The sequence below is a fragment of the Erythrolamprus reginae genome, chromosome 1 (assembly GCF_031021105.1).
Source record: "Erythrolamprus reginae isolate rEryReg1 chromosome 1, rEryReg1.hap1, whole genome shotgun sequence".
Lineage (NCBI taxonomy): Eukaryota > Metazoa > Chordata > Lepidosauria > Squamata > Dipsadidae > Erythrolamprus > Erythrolamprus reginae.
This window is the reverse complement of record NC_091950.1, coordinates 49687858-49703434: the sequence shown is the minus strand read 5'-3', so window position 1 is coordinate 49703434 and position 15577 is coordinate 49687858.

The window sequence follows — 15577 nt, the reverse complement described above, 5'->3', positions numbered from 1 at the left end:
CATTAATGCCTCCTGCGTTGTTTGTGGGGTGTTGCTAATATTACCAGTACTGCTGGCCTTTTCTGTTGCTAACATGCTAACTATTGATTTTTGGGTTGAGGGGGAGCCAGATGGTTTTTTTGTATATTTCTGGAAAGTTGCCATTTTAATCTTTTTAATTGATTCTTAACTTGAATGTCTAATATTTTCTTGAAATCAGATGAGTCTAATATATAGTTAGATTTAAGGTATATAATGCGCAGTTAGACTTTTAATATTGAGCTACTTGTTGAGCTGTTATTGTTATTGTTCTTTTCTTATATTCCCCCCCTTTTTCCCCCCTCTTCCTTTACTCCAATAGATCAGTATAATTCATACAATGTAATTCAATATATTCAATAGTAATATTAATATTATTAAGCTAATATATATATTCTAAGTATAGATATTGTAGATATGTTATTGCTGAGATAGAAATAGGAATACAGATTAATTACTTATTTCGTTGTATCGTTAATACCATTCACTTCATAGGGATTCAATTCATCCAGAAAATAATAATAATCAACCTTTCTATTTGTTGTGGGGTTTTACCTAATTCTTCGTCCTTAGATTTTTAAGTTCACATTCAGGTTCAGTATATCAGAGTTCAATCAGGGTTCAATCAAGGTTCAATCAGAGTTCAATCAAAGTTCGGTCAAATTTCTTTTTCTTCCGCTATAAATAGCAAGTCATCAGTTAATCCGTTAATCAGGGAGAAAATTAATTAGTAAATCAGTTAGTCAGTTTTTTCGATTTAGGGAAGGTAAAGAGGAGAGAAAAGAGATATAAATAAGTGCTTAGTTAAGCTAACTTCCTCCTCCCCCGATGTTCCTCTTCTCTGCACCTTCTTTTGGCTCTTTCCGCTTATCTTGTCAGCTTCTGCAGGCTCCTTCTTCACTTCCAAGCACACTCCACCGCTGCTGTTTATTTATTCCTCTGGTCGTGGACCTCAGCTCTTTACCATTTGTTCTTTAAGCTTCTTTAAACTCTGGAGCACTTCCTCCCTTTTCCGATCTCTCAGCAACCTCCGTATCTCCGTGTCTCGTCACTACCGCTGTAATTCTGTAGTTCCTGCAGTCTCTGTCGTTTGGCTCTTTTTTTCAAAAGTTAGTATTCTCCACCGTTTCTTTTAGTCACAAAACTCACAAACAGTTGTTAAGTTATTTAAGTTGTTTTTCAGGTTTCTCCTCCACGGGGTGCTTGTTAGTCCACTCCTATTGTTTTAGGTTTTAACTCCAAACGTCTTCCGGGTCTTCCAGGTTTCTCAGTAGAAATTTTTTTTTTTAGTCTTTTCTCCCCCACCGCTGAGTAGCCGCTAACCAACTTTGGTGGGTCCCACGCTGCTGCTCTCTCTTAACTTAATCTTCCATTAATTTGACTATATATATTTTTGTTATCATACTTGGGTTCTTCTTTGTAAATAGGATTGTAGTTACACTCTCTTGCTTCCTCTGTTACGCTGGGCTGTCACAGCACTAACGTCACCATGTTGTTTGGTGACTCTCTTGCTTCGAGGTTTGCGAGGTTCTCACTCCTGCACACGGGGTGCTTGCTTCACACCTCCGTGCTAGGAGGAACCCTCGCTACTTCAGCCACCTCTCCAACGTGGTTGCGTCGAAATTCTGCCAAATTTCAACCCCCCGAACTGCAAAATCAGGCTTGGGAGAGCGGAGCTCTGCTCTCGCACGCCTGCTCACCGTAGACCCGCCCCCGGAAGTCCTGAATCTTGAATCTTGTGCCTTCATATTGACTATTTATGCAGTGACAAGGCTTTTCCATTTCTCATGCACGTTTTCTTTCTTATATTCCTCTTTCTAAATATAATATATTTAGAAACCTCCAAGTTTCTCTTTCTTCCCACATTTCTTAGGATCTCCTAATTGTAAATCCATTCCTTCCCAGGCTAGGTCAAAGGAGAAGATTAAAAGAAATGTTGCAAAACAGGTTCCAATTTTAAAACCGCTCCCATTGATAAAAGTTATGTTAGATAAGCCTGTATATTGCTTAGTACCTCATGGAAATTACAATTATAAAGGGGGGGGGGAATGTAATAAAGGTAGGAAAGTTAAAATAGTGGGGGATAAGTTGAGGGCCATGATTCCAGTGAGGGGGCCCTACGGATAAGGTCAGGTACGCAAAACTGGTAGAAAAAATTTGGTCAGGTATTCAGAATCGGTAGGAAAATTTTGAATTTTTTGCTTTTTTTCCCTTCTGAGTTCTGGGTATGTTTTTCCTATCACAGTAAATTATGTTGAATGTGTATAATTTTAGAAGAGCTATGTGTGTGTGTACATACACATACAGTTTATATAGTAGATAATGTATATTTTGTGTGCCTATGTGTAATATGTATGTACACATGACATATATACTGTACATAGAATTAAATAGTATATGTCAGACTTTCTACTAAATCTGCACTTCTATTCTACTAGTTTTTCTCATCATTCCTATCACCCATTTCCTCCCATGTTGACTGTATGACTGTAACTTGTTGCGTATATCCTAAGATTTTTATTAATATTGCTTCTTCATTGCTTATTTGACCCCTATGACAGTCATTAAGTGTTGTACCACATGATTCTTGACAAATGTATATTTTATTTTATGTACGTTGAGAGTATATGCACCAAGGCAAATTCCTTGTGTGTCCAATCACACTTGGCCAATAAAAATTCTATTCTATTCTATTCTATTCTATTCTATTCTATATTTTGGATGTTCAGTAATAGTAAATAGATAAGGAAATTGTATCTCTTTGAGGCGAGGAGAGGCCAAGTAACATAACCCAAACCCTTGATGTGAGTGACCTCAAGTTGGCCATCTTTAAGCCAGTCACATGACCCTTAAGCCACCCCCTGTCACATGATCACCAAGCCATTCCTACCTGGTCACATGGCCACAAAGCCACACCCACAAAATAAGCCATGCCCACAGTAGGGTAGTTAAAATTTTGGGCAGCTCTTCACTACATGGTTCCCAAGGGCAGGAGATGTTTGGCTGACTATAGGTGACTAAGAGAATGACTTTGAAGGACAGGAAGAACAGCTGCTTCCAAGGCAACAGTCAGATAAAAGTAACCTCACTCATGCCAAGAAAATAACATGTGTCAGTATCATAGGCAAGCCTTTCCCTAGTTCACATGAAGGAGAGACGGGGGGGAGGGCAACATACAAGATTCTATTCCCATAGTTTTACAGTAAAAATAATAACTACAGTGTTCCCTCGATTTTCGCGGGTTCGAACTTCGCGAATAGCCTATACCACGGTTTTTCAAAAAATATTAATTAAAAAATACTTCGCGGGTTTTTTTCTATATCACGGTTTTTCTCGCCCGATGACATCATACATCATCGCCAAACTAATAATTTTTGCAAATAAATACCAAAAAAAATAATTATTATTAATAAATAATTACGTTTATAAATATCAGGATCACTAAGTGTCTTGTTCAATGGTGAGTACCAGTAATAATGGTGAGTAAATGGTTGTTAAGTGAATGGGAAATGGTAATTTAGGGGTTTAAAGTGTTAAGGGAAGGCTTGTGATACTGTCCATAGCCAAAAATGGTGTATTTACTTCTGCATCTCTACTTCGCGGAAATTCGACTTTCGTGGGCAGTCTCGGAACGCATCCCCCGCGAAAATCGAGGGAACACTGTATATGACATTGGTTTGCCTTGAAGTGCTGGCACCCATACACTTCATCAGGCCTTTGGATATGCTTCTGGCCTGACTGACCTTGGAGGCCTTTCTCATCGTTACCAACAGGAGGAGTTGTGGCCTCTGCAGCTTACTGGAATATCAGCAGCCACAATTTAGCTTCAATTATGTCCATTCTTTCTCTTTTGGAAAAAGGAGAAATATAAATGAAACAAGACCAATCTTTCTCCATTGCTGACCAAATGACATCTGGTTTTAAGGCCCATCCCTGAGAGAGGAGGTTCCCTTCTTACAACTCTATTCCAGAGGTATGTTCTAGATGCGAATAGAATGTTTTAGATGTGGACGTGGCTAGAATCTTTATCAGGAGCAGTGATGGGCTCCTACGGGTATGGTCAGTAACGCAGTACCGGTAGCAAAATTTGGAGCTCCATCCTAGAGCCCCCAATTTGCACTGAAAGATGTTGAAACAAAATGCATAAACAGTGTGGTAGTAAAATTTTGGTAGCCCGTCACTGATCAGGAGCCTCCATGTTGCAATATGTTGCTATAGGTCTTTTTGAGTCTCTAAGACGTTGGTAGATAGAAACATAGAAACATAGAAGTCTGACGGCAGACTTCATGGTCCATCTAGTCTGCCCTTATACTATTTTCTGTATTTTATCTTAGGATGGATATTTATCCCAGGCATGTTTAAATTCAGTTACTGTGGATTTATCTACCACGTCTGCTGGAAGTTTGTTCCAAGGATCTACTACTCTTTCAGTAAAATAATATTTTCTCATGTTGCTTTTGATCTTTCCCCCAACTAACTTCAGTTTGTGTCCCCTTGTTCTTGTGTTCACCTTCCTATTAAAAACACTTCCCTCCTGGACCTTATTTAACCCTTTAATATATTTAAATGTTTCGATCATGTCCCCCCTTTTCCTTCTGTCCTCCAGACTATACAGATTGAGTTCATTAAGTCTTTCCTGATACGTTTTATGCTTAAGACCTTCCACCATTCTTGTAGCCCGTCTTTGGACCCGTTCAATTTTGTCAATATCTTTTTGTAGGTGAGGTCTCCAGAACTGAACACAGTATTCCAAATGTGGTCTCACCAGCATTCTATATAGCGGGATCATAATCTCCCTCTTCCTGCTTGTTATACCTCTAGCTATGCAGCCAAGCATTCTACTTGCTTTTCCTACCGCCCGACTACACTGCTCACCCATTTTGAGACTGTCAGAAATCACTACCCCTAAATCCTTCTCCTCTGAAGTATTTGCTAACACAGAACTGCCAATACAATGCTCAGATTGAGGATTCCTTTTCCCCAAGTGCATTATTTTACATTTGGAAACATTAAACTGCAGTTTCCATTGCTTTGACCATTTATCTAGTAAAGCTAAACCATTTACCATATTACAGACGCCTCCAGGAATATCAACGCTATTGCACACTTTAGAGTCATCGGCAAATAGGCAAACCTTCCCTACCAAACCTTCCCCTATGTCACTCACAAACATATGAAAAAGAATAGGACCCAGATTGAAACCATTTTCTGCTTTCCACTTTTTACTTTCCTCCAGTTATTTTCTAAGGAGGAGTACTAATGTACTTTTTTTGAGAGAGAGAAAATATTTCAAATACTTTCCATTTCCTGTAGTTGCTAAGAAAAGGAGAACAGCAAGCAACAGATTCTGGTCTATAGGGAGCTGATTGTGACAGGCACAAGAAGTTTCTAGCTTGCTACTAAGTCTTCAGATGGATGAATAAGAAGATCGTCTATGAATATCTGTTGGGATTAGTTTAATTCTGAAGAATTGTACCCACACATTGTATAGGATTAGAGGTCCCTTGAGATTCTTTCCATGCCAGAAAAATCTCATTTTCTTACTTTCAGAATGACACCTCTTAATGCTTAAACAGGCATTTCACACCTCAAACTATATATTTTTACTATTCTAGATATATATATATTTTCAAATAATTTCTGAGACTAGATTACATTATATTAAAATCTTTAATAAAAGTTCTGATCATTATTGATTGGCGAACTACTGCCAACAAGATCTTTAAAGTGATGGGACACATTTACAGTATGAGCTTTGAATAAAAAGCCTGTGTGCAAGTCTACTTCTATCCAGCAGAGGTCAGTAATTCCTGCGCTTCAGCAGTTTTGATATAAACCGAAATTAAGGCTCCAGGAGAACAAAACTGATATACCGTAATTGTCAAACGATCAGATGGAGAGCACAGAATATTGCACTGCATCACCCTGCCTGCGGTATTCCAAATGTAAAGGCAGCTTCTCTGAGCTTAAAAATAAATCTGGAGTGCAGAGATGTTAAAAGGAAAAACATTCAAAGTCACAAGTGAATTATTCAGTATTAACCATGAAGAATGGATGCCCTGTTGCAGCGTCTGGAGACAGAGCAAGGGACAGAGCTCAGATGCATTTTACAGAATAGGAAGCATCTTGTTTGAGAATTGCACTCCTCAAACTGAACATGAGTCAGCAATTCAACCTGGCAGCGAAAGAGGGAAACTTAAGTTATTTGGCTGCATTCCTTTCGTACCACAGGAAGTTATTATACCTACTCTGTTCCCTAATATGCTGGCAGGGGAAGTCTGGGAGTTGAAGTCCACACACCTTGATGTTGCTGTGGCTGGGAAACAACAACCTTGGTTTATGGACTTCATAGGATGATCCAGGCAAGCTGGAGGAGACATCAAGTGAGGCAATTAAGCTAATGCACACACACACACACACACACACACACACACACACAATATTTAATACTGTGTTTATTTTTTGTTTATTTATTTGTTTGTTTATTTGTTTGTCATACAAATATAGTATTGTAGTATGTTTAACATAATATAAGTATAAAGTAGAGATATAAAAGATAAAAAGACATTAGGACAGGAATGGTAGGCACAAAGGTGCACTTATGCACACCCCTTACAGACCTCTTAGAAAAGGGGAGAGGTCTATTGTAGATAATGTAAGGTTGAAGATTTTGTGATCGGTGGAGTGAATTTCAGGTGTTGACCACTCTATTGCTGAAATCGTATTTTCTGCAATCTAGTTTGGAGCGATTTACATTTATTTTGTATCTATTGTGTGCTCTTGTGTGGTTGTTGTTAAAAGTGAAGTAGTCACTAACAGGGAGTACATTGTAATGTATGATTTTATGAACAACAGTTAAATCAGTTTGGAGGCAGTGTAACTGTAAATTTTCTAAACATAGTAATTGAAGTCTGGAGGACTAAGGTAATTTGTTGCGTGAGGAGGAGTGGAGGACTCTTCTTGTGAAATATTTCTGGACTCCTTCAATTGTATTAATGTCTGTTATGCAGTGTGGATTCCATACAGGTGAGCTGTATTCAAGAATTGGTCTGACAAATGTTTTGTATGCTCTGGTTAGTAGATTTGTGTTTCTACAGAAGAAGCTGCATAGAATTGAGTTTATGACTCTTATTGCTTTTTTGGCAATGCTGTTGCAGTGGGCTCTGGCACTTAGGTCATTGGAAACGAGTACTCCAGTGTTGCTGAAACTTTAATCACTAAACAAATCAGTGGTGGGTTGCTATCAGTTTACCCTGGGTTGAGTAAAGTGGTAGTTGTTCTGTCTGGGTTTTCCCAGACCTCCACACCCACTGAAAAAACAGCCAGACACTCTGGTAAAATCCAAAAGTATTTTATAGCAGGAAAAAATAAGCACAAAGGAAAACCTGTCTTCACAGCAGACAGGTTACAATACGTTACAACAGGGTCCTGATGTCCAGTCAATTTCACAAGCTTCTTGCTGGCACCCCCCCCCCCAAGGTTTCAATAGTCCAAGGCACAAACCAGGATTGTAGCCACCAAAGTTCACAGACAGGTCTCACGAATCTCCAAGATAAAACTCCACAAGCCAGGAAGGGTGGGGCCGCCTTTTATCCTTTCCCAAGCACCACACCCAAACCCAGCTGTGACCTCTAATGCTGGAAATACCTAGCCAATTGAGTTCGTCTCTGATTAGCTCTCCTTTGTCGCATATCTATGATGTCATGAGCATCTTCCCCCAGGGAATCCAGGCTGCTTGCTGGGGAGAGCTCCCCCTGGTGGAACTCTGGCTGTCCTTCTTCTTCAGCCTGGGATTCCGCTTCCTCGTCAGTCTGCACCTCCTGGTCCTCAGCCTCTCCCTCTGAGCTGGAAGCCAACAGCAAATCAGCCATTCCCGGAGGGGTCCCAGGCTGAACCACAACAGTAGTGATGGCGGAAAGCTCTGCCCACCTGCCCAGACATAATCACGGACGATTTCCACAGACTGTGGAAACTTTTGCAGGGACCCAGAGTATGGAAGAAGAATGGGGAGGCAAATACTGCAAGATGCTTGAGGTCCATGGTAACGCTTCCACAATCTGTGTTGATTTGGGGAGCCATGTCATCTGCTGGTATTTGTCCACTGTGCTTTGGTAAGTCCAGGGTCAACGCAGCCCTCTACCAGGAGGTTTTGGAGTGCTCCATGCTTCTATCCGCATACGAGCTTTATGGGGATGGTGACTTAAATTTTGCAGCAGGACCAGTCTCCTGCCCACACTGCCCAAAGCACAGTGATGGGCTACCAAAACTTTTACTACCACACTGTGGGCGTGGCTTATGCATTTTGTTTCAACATCTTTCAGTGCATATTTATTTATTTATTTATTCATTTATTTATTAGATTTCTATGCCGCCCTTCTCAAGGCGACTCAGGGCGGTGTACAACTAGTGGGTGTTCTGGGGTGGAGCTCTATTTTTGCTACCCCATTGTGTTCCTCCCGTCTGGGCAGTAGCCCACCCCTGATTATCTACTATATAATTTATTTATTTATTATTTATTTTATTAGATTTGTATGCCGCCCCTCTCCGAAGACTCGGGGCGGCTCACAACAACAATAAAAAACAGTATAAACAATGGAACAAATCTAATAATAAGAATTATATAAAAACCCCAACTGTTAAAAAAAAAACCAAAAAAACCCCACCATACAAAACATACATACCAAACATAAAATATAAGAAAGCCTGGGGGAGATGTCTTAGTTCCCCCTTGCCAGGCGATATAGGTGGGTCTTGAGTAACTTGCGAAAGACAAGGAGGGTGGGGGCTGTTCTAATCTCCGGGGGGAGTTGATTCTAGAGGGCCGGGGCCACCACAGAGAAGGCTCTTCCCCTGGGGCCCACCAAATGGCATTGTTTGGTCGACGGGACCCGGAGAAGGCCAACTCTGTGGGACCTTATCGGCCGCTGGGATTCGTGCAGTAGAAGGCGGTTCTGGAGGTATTCTGGTCCAATGCCATGAAGGGCTTTACAGGTCATTACCAACACTTTGAATTGTGACCGGAAACCGATTGGCAGCCAGTGCAGGCCACGGAGTGTTGTAGAAACATGGGCGAATCTAGGAAGCCCCACGATAGCTCTTCTGCACGATCTGAAGTTTCCGAACACTTTTCAAAGGTAGCCCCATGTAGAGAGCGTTGCAGTAATTGAACCTCGAGGTGATAAGGGCATGAGCGACTGTGAGCAATGACTCCCTGTCCAAATAGGGCTGCAACTGATGCACCAGGCGAACCTGGGCACACACACATACACACACATGCACAGCTCTTCTAAAATTATACACAATCAACCTCATTTACGGTGATAGGAAAAACATACCCAGAACCCAGAAGGGGGAAAAAAAAAAGCAAAATTTTGCTACCGGTACTGTGTACCTGACCATAATTTTGCTACCAGTACTGCGTACCTGACCGTACCCGTAGGAGCCCATCACTGCCAAAGCACCAAAACCCTGTTCAATGACCGTGGGATTACTGTGCTTGATTGGCCAGCAAACTCCCTTGACCTAAAGAGACGTGATATGGAGCAATGCAGAAGAGCTGAGGGCCGCTATTGAACTTCCTGGTCTTCCATAACATCTCAACAGTGCCACAGGCTAATAGCGTCCATGCCACGCTGCATTGAGGCAGTAATTGCTGCAAAAGAGGCCCAAACAAAGTACTGAGTACATATGCATGCTTATACTTTTCAGACGTCTGATATTGTTCTATGTACAAGCCTTTTTTGATTGATTGCACGTGATATTCTAATTTTCTGAGACAGGGATTTGGGGTTTTCATGAGCTGTACCCCATAATCATTACAATTATGACAAATCACAGCTTGAACCACCTTGCCTCTCTCTCATATATTACGTGTCACCTTTTAAGTTACATTACTAAAATAAACGTATCTTTGCACAATATTTTAATTTTTTGAGTTTCACCTGCACATATTATACAGTAGGCCTTTATTTTTTAATATCCTCATTCTAGAAATCCTATTCTTTTCTATAACCTGAATGTGCTTATCCATTAGTAAATGGTTTAGCATCAGGACAGGAGAAGTGAACTACATTGGTCAAAAAAATAAAAGGAACACTCAAAGAACACACCCTAGATCTGAATGAATGAAATATTCTCATTGAATACTTTGTTCTGTACCAAGTTGAATGTGCTGACAACAAAATGAAATTGATTGCCAATCAGTGTTGCTTCCTAAGTGGACAGTTTGATTTCACAGAAGTTTGATTTACTTGGAGTTATATTCTGTTGTTTAAGTGTTCCCTTTATTTTTTTTGAGCAATATACTTTGGTCATGAAGGTACTGCGTGATGAGACAATAGCTGTGTATCTCACAGTTGAAGCAATTAACACACAGGACAATTTAGAAGCCCCCCTCCCCAAGACTATTTAGTTCAAGGTCAATATTACCTTCCTGCATCACCACCTGTGCTGTCTAATGTGCTATATCAAAGTAGGCTCACAAATGAAACATGAAATTAAGGGGGCCGCTTCTCCAGCCTGATGATTTCCACAATTCTCCTGATGAGTTTCACCTGATGTAGCAAAGCTTCCCTAGCTGTTTTCCTGAAACAGCGAAGCAATCCAAGCAATTGGTGATAGCAATGTGCAAGCAGCCTGCTGCTTTTCTTAATAGGGGTCAGGCCGAATGATTGCAAAATCTCTAGCGTTTACAATTGTTCAGTGGGAAACAGCTGAAGGATACCTGAAAACTCCTCTTAACTTCTGTTGCCATCCCCTTGGCTCAAGATTGATGTTGCCTCAAAGCTCAGAAATTGACCCTGGAGCTGTACAAGAGAAGAGGGTAATATTTCTGAGTCACCAGAAGAGCAAGAGAAGAACAGGTGAGTTCATCTCTCACTGAATGGAAAGCAAATAGGATGCCTTCCTGTTTTGTTCAATCTGTAGCAGGTCTGTGCTTGCCTTGGTCCTTCCACTAAGCATTTGAGCACTATGTTTGATCGTGTACCTTTGTGGTGGTACTTGGGAATGTCTCCTCGTTCATGTTTCCTTTAATTTATATGTCACTCAACTCCCAGAGGACTCTGGGTGACTTACAAACAGAAATCAATATCTAAAAACAGTTTAAAAAACAATTTAAAACTCCATCAATAAAATAATACATATCCTTTGTGGTTGGATGCAGAAGATTCTTTGGTTATTGAAACTGATGTCCATGTGCCGCCTCTATGTTGGTTGAGGCAGGCAGGATTCCCTTGAGTACCATTTGTTGGGGGTCAAGGGAAAGGGAGGGTTTTGCCTTCTCTTTCTGCTCAAGATCCCCATGTACAATTGGTGGGCCACTGTGTGACACAGAATGCTGGACATGATGGACTTTGGCCTGATTCAGCATGGCTCTTCTTATGTTCTTATGTTCTTATGTCCCAGGCCTGCCGGCAGAGCCAGGTCTTTAAGGCTTTCCAAAAGGCATAGCAATGTCCCAGGCCTGCCGGCAGAGCCAGGTCTTTAAGGCTTTCCAAAAGGCAGTAGGGTGGGGACAGTTCAGATCTCAGGAGATAGCTGGTTCTAGAGAACCGGTGCCACCACAGAGAAGGCCCTCCCCCACAGTTCTGCCAAATGAAATTGCTTAGCAAATGGGACCCGGAGAAGGCCAACCGTGTGGGCTCAAGTCAAAAAGAGAGCTGTGAAAATATTTACTGATCCCTCACATCCTGGATGTAAATCATTTCAATTCCTACCCTAAAAAGGATACTATAAAGCAGTGTTTCCCAACCTTGGCAACTTGAAGATATTTGGACTTCAACTCCCAGAATTCTGGGAGTTGAAGTCCAAATATCTTCAAGTTGCCAAGGTTGGGAAACACTGCTATAGAGCACTGCACATCAAGACAACTAGACACAAGAACAATTCCCCCCCAAACACCATCACTCTGCTAAACAAATAATTCCCTCACCACTGTCAAACTATTCACTAAGACTGCATTACTATTAGTCTTCTCATCATTCCTATCACCCATCTCCCCCCACTTATGGTTTTATGATTGTAAACTTGTTGCTGGTATCCTTATAATATTAATCAATATTAATATTGATTGTTTCCTGATTGCTTATTTGTACCCTATAACAATCCTTAAGTGTTGTACCTCATGACTCTTGACAAATTTATCTTTTCTTTTATGTAAGCTGAGAGCATATGCACCAATGACAAATTCCTTGTGTGTCCAATCACACTTGGCCAATAAAGATTTCTATTCTATTCTATTCTATTCTATTCTAAATCAGAGTTATCCTGAGTATTTTGGTATCCTTATCCAGGACAGCTTTATATAAGCCTTGATTCACTGGTTTATTGTTTGATTGATCTGTCTGCTCATCTCACAGTGGTAATGTTGGGTGGCATGTAAGGATTAAAGCACAAAATCCATAGCATTCAAGAACTACACACATAGAAAAACACATAACCACAACAGATTTCTGTTTTCAATGGAGCAGGAGAAGTGCTGGATGAGTGCCTGCTTCTCTAAGCTCTTATTATTGCATGATTTTCACTCATGTATGCTCTGATCCCCCAAAGCCCCATCAACTTGTGCAGCTAAGGTTGTTTTTCCATTTCTAATTTGCATTGCTTATTCACTGAGCCAAAGAAATGTAGGAGCTGGAGAAAGACCAAGAAGTATACAGTATAGTATCCTCTACTTAGGATCTGGATTGCCTTGCAATCTTTGCTCTAAAATCAGTGGCCCCCAACCTTTTGGGTCCCAAGGACTGATTCTACGGAGAAAAGTATTTCCATAGCAGAAAAGACTCTTCTTCTGGACCCCACCAGCTTCTTTGGCTGACTGGCTCTGAAGTAAGTCCTTTCCACTGAAACATGTGGGTTGGGTTAGTCCCACTCGAGCAATACTGTTCCTTGGATAATAGGCCATAAAGCAGGGGTCCCCAAACTTTTTACACAGGGGGCCAGTTTACTGTCCCTCAGACTGTTGGAGGGCCGGACTATAAAAAAACCCCTATGAACAAATCCATATGCACACTGCACATATCTTATTTAAAGTAAAAAACAACATGGGAACAAATACAATATTTAAAATAAGAAGTAATAAAGTAATTTATACATTTTTATTAACAAGTAAATTTAAACTTAAATCAAGAAACTCCCTCCATTTCTCCTTCCTTCCTTCCCTCCCTTCTTCCTCTCTACTTCTCTCTTCCCTCTCTTTTCTTCCTTCTCTCTCATTTGTTTCATTTTCCTCTCCCTCGTTTTCTCATTTTTCTCTTTCTCTTTTTCTCTCTCTCTCACTCTTTCCATCTATCCCCCTTTATGTCTTCCTCTCTATCTCTCCCTCTTTCTCTCTCTGTCCCTCTCTCTTTCTCTCTCTTCTCTTTCTCTTTCTTTCTCTGTCTCTTTCACTCACTCTTTCTCTCTCCCTCTTTGTATCTCTCCCTCTTCCTTTCTCTCTCCCTCTTTTGCCCTCTTTCTCTTGCTTTCTTTCTCTCTCACTCTATTTCTATCTCTCCCTCTCTCCCTCTTTCTTTCTCTCTCCCTCTATTTCTATCTCTCCCTCTTTCTTTCTCTCTCACTCTATTTCTATCTCTCCCTCTTTCTCTCTCCCTCTCTATCTCTCCCTCTTTCTTTCTCACTATATTTCTATCCTTCTTTCTCTCTCACTCTCTATCTCTCCCTCTTTCTCTCGCTTTCTCTCTATCTTGCTTTCTCTCTCTCTCTCATACACCACGCTGGCAACAGAGAGAGAAAGAGAGAGCGGAGGGCAGCTTGCCAGTCCACGGCCCCCTGAATGAGCAGCTCTGCATGGCCCCAGCACTGGACTTCGCCGTCGCCTCCGCCCCGTCCGGCTCTCCAGCTAACCCCCTGAATTCACCCGAACGGAGGCGGAGGCGGTTTCAAAGGACCAACATACGGTCCTTCATGGTGCTGCGTTGCTAAAGCCTCCAAACTCCGCTGCTGTTCTTGGGCATTGTTACTTCTAAGCTGCGCTGAGAGAGAGAGAGAGAGCGGAGAGTACCGGACTTCACCGTCGCCTCCGCCCCCGCCTGGCTCTCCAGCTAAGAGGCAGCAATCACGTCCACCCCTTCGCCCTCCACGGTGCCCAGCCCCACGCCGCCTCCGCCTCCGGGTAGCGCGCCCGAGCTCTTCCTGCAGGAACGGGTGGTGGGGTGGAAGTGGTTGGACTTATCTACACGCGCGCCTGCTGATTGGGAAGAGAGGGGAAAAAATCTGCGCCTCCAAAGAGGGGGGGGGGAGAAAGAAAAAAAGAGTTCCAACTTGGCGGAAGGCGGAGGGGAGAACCGAGCGTGGTGCAGCAAGTTTGCTTGGCTTTCTGGGGCTTTTTTTTTCCTCCCCTTCCACCACCCCCGTCTGAATGTCGTTTGCCGCTTAGGAGTGACCCTCTCTCGGGCTTGTTGTGGATGTGGCGTGGATGAGGGGGAAAGCCCGACTGCCCGGAAAAGCACATTTGGAAAGTCTCTGCCAAAATCCCAACGAAGCTTCTTTTTTCTTCAGTAGTCGGTAAGGAGGCGAAGAAGAGGTTGAACTGGTTTTGCTAATTCGCGCTTACGGCTTTTCCCCTCATCCACGCTGCATCCACAACAAGCCCGAGAGAGGGTCACTCCTAAGCGGCAAACGACATTCAGACAGGGGTGGTGGAAGGGGAGGAAAAAAAGCCCCAGAAAGCCAAGCAAACTTGCTGCAGCACGCTCGGTTCTCCCCTCCGCCTTCCGCCAAGTTGGAACTCTTTTTTTCTTTCTTCCCCCCCCCTCCCCTCTTTGGAGGCGCAGATTCCCCCCCCCCTCTTCCCAATCAGCAGGCGCGCGTGTACATAAATCCAATCGATTCCACCCCACCACCCGTTCCTGCAGGAAGAGGTTAGCGCGCTACCAGGAGGAGGAGGTGGCGGTGGCCTGGGGCCGGGCGCTGGGCGCCATGGAGGGCAAAGGGGTGGACTCTTTGCTGGAGAGCCGGACCGGGGGCAGAGGCGACGGCGAAGTCCGGTGCTGGGGCCATGCGGGGCCGCTCATCCAGGGGGCCGTGGACCGGCAAGCCGCCCTCCACGCTCTCTCTCTTTCTCTCTCAGCGCAGCTGAGGTAACAGTGCCCGGGGACAACAGCGGAGCTCGGAGGCTGCAGCAACGCAGCGCCGAGAAGGACCAGGTCCCTTGAAGCCGCCGCTGCCTCCATTCGGGCAAATTCAGGGGGGTTCCTGAATCTCCCGTCCATTCACCGCGGAGGATGAGGTGAGGAGGAGACGCCGCTTTCCTCCCCACCCCTTGCCTCTGCACCGTCTCCTCCTCACCTCATCCTCCGCGGTGAATGGATGGGAGATTCCAGAGCTTATTATATCTATTGATAAAATCTCGTGTGGTCCCTGCGGGCCGGATAAATCTTCTCAGCGGGCCGCATCCGGCCCGCGGGCCGTAGTTTGGGGACCGCTGCCATAAAGAGTTTTAAAGGTAACAACCAACACCTTGAGTAAGACCTGAAAGCAAACTGGCAGCCACTGCAGCTCACATAACAGCAATTTATTTATTTTTATTTTTATTTATTCATTTGTCCAATACATAAAA